Consider the following 1927-nt stretch of genomic DNA (forward strand, 5'->3'; position numbering starts at 1 on the left):
AGGATATGGATCGTATGGTTGCGATGGAAACTGCGGTGAGGACGTGGGGCCGATGGGTTGATTCTAATATAGACACCGCTAGAACAAGAGTTTTTTTTCGGTCATTCTCGCCTACTCACTACATGTATGAACCCTCGCTAGTTTAATCTGTCATGCCACATGATATCATGGGATGTTTGGTTTGTGTTTTGATACCTCTGTCATGTGATGTCTGTATGTTTATAACATGTGATGTTTAGATAACACAGATTATTCTTTTATTTAGGGATGCACAATTTAGTTTTATTGTAATGTATACGTACATAAATACAAATCTACCTAGTCTATTTTTCCAAAAAAAGTATGTTATTTTTTATCACTATTACCAAAATTAACCTAATGTGGTTTCATTCATTTGCAGCCCATCAAAATGGAATGCACCGGCAACCACCAAGAGCTGCTATGGCGAGATAGCACCAGTGATCGCATCAGGATTCCCTGAGGTGAACACGAACGAGACGAAGGTAGTGGGCACGGTGCTAACAGAAATGCAAACCCCGGTCTACTTGATTGACGTCATGACCCTATCGGCAATGAGAAAAGATGCACACCCGTCGATCTACAGTGGGGACATGAGCACGGGTCAAAAGGCCGATCCCAATGGCACCCCTTACTGCACCCATTGGTGTCTGCCCGGGTTGCCCGATACATGGAATCAGCTCCTCTGCGCGGCTTTGTTCTCTTAGGCCAACCCATTTTCAACTCGATTAGAAGTTGTTAAGTTTAATCACAATAAGTCTAGCATAACACTCGGAACAACCTGACAATAGGAACATCGGTGATAAAAATTAAAATTCTACGCGCGTCGATAATACATAGATTTTGTTATGTAACCATTTACGAGATTCTAATAATATTACACTCTAAAGTCGAAAATTTATATATTTAAATAAATGTTAACGTGTTAGACAGATATATACTAATGAGAAAGTAAAGTTACGCACTAAATAACTAAACATATCTAAATTCAAGTGATTTTATAATTAGCTTGAACAAGCTCAAGGATCGTGTTATTCCTCTTCCTTAAACGTACTGCATATAATTTACATGCAACTAATCAAGTGCTTATATGCTTAAACATCGATCACTCAAATAATGGCTACAAAAATGGACGTGCAAAATCATGAACTAAATACACTAATGGACACTGAAGAGGTAGGTCCCAGCAGAGCCCAGTTGGACCCGCAAGACTCACCTCAAAGAGGGACGTCTGTGCAGTTGAACCCGCAAGACTCACCTTCAACAGAGACGTCTGCGCAAAGGCTAAACTCGCAAGACTCACCTTGAAGAGACGTCTGCGCATAAACCAACTGGATCCGCAGGACCCACCATGCTCAGAGACGTGACGTCCTTACGCGCAGTACGCAAGCTGTTCCCGCAGGAAAAGCCTCCCAATGGTCGACGTACTCTGCCTGTTCCCGCAGCAACGGATACTAGCCATCAGGGAAGGCTACCCGCGCAGCAAGGCTACACGCACAATGTACTTAACTCTTAAATAATTCAGTAATGTCACCTGAAGGAGTGAGCAAGCCGGGAACACTCCCGCACAAAGCCGGGAACACTCCCGCACAAATGAGCCAGTCCGTACGATACTGGAGGATCTTTTGTACTGTACCTGACGAGGTATGGACAAAAGATCTGACCAAAGATACGACAGCTCACTGACAACAGTATGACGAGTAGCACGCTCTTGTACTGTATGTCACTATCAGCCGCTGCCTACTCACCAACCTGTCGGAGGACGTGCATAGCCTGCAGTTGGTGAAACAGGAATAGTACACAGCCGGCCTGGTCACTATCAGCCGCTGCCTACCCACCAACCACCAGCATGGCACGTGCGTAGCCCACAGTTGGCAGAACAGGAATACTATTCAGCCGGCTGTACCTG

At 44.5% G+C, this 1927-nt stretch overlaps 1 pseudogene; it reads left to right on the top strand.

The window, feature by feature from the left end:
* The first annotated feature begins 290 nt into the window (after positions 1-290).
* LOC143605375 (protein trichome birefringence-like 45 pseudogene) lies at positions 291-725 on the top strand (annotated as a pseudogene).
* Positions 726-1927: the final 1202 nt, after the last annotated feature.

This window comes from Bidens hawaiensis, unplaced genomic scaffold (genome assembly GCF_021521415.1).
Source record: "Bidens hawaiensis isolate Kalapana, Puna unplaced genomic scaffold, B.hawaiensis_p1.1 tig00069230_1, whole genome shotgun sequence".
NCBI lineage: Eukaryota > Viridiplantae > Streptophyta > Magnoliopsida > Asterales > Asteraceae > Bidens > Bidens hawaiensis.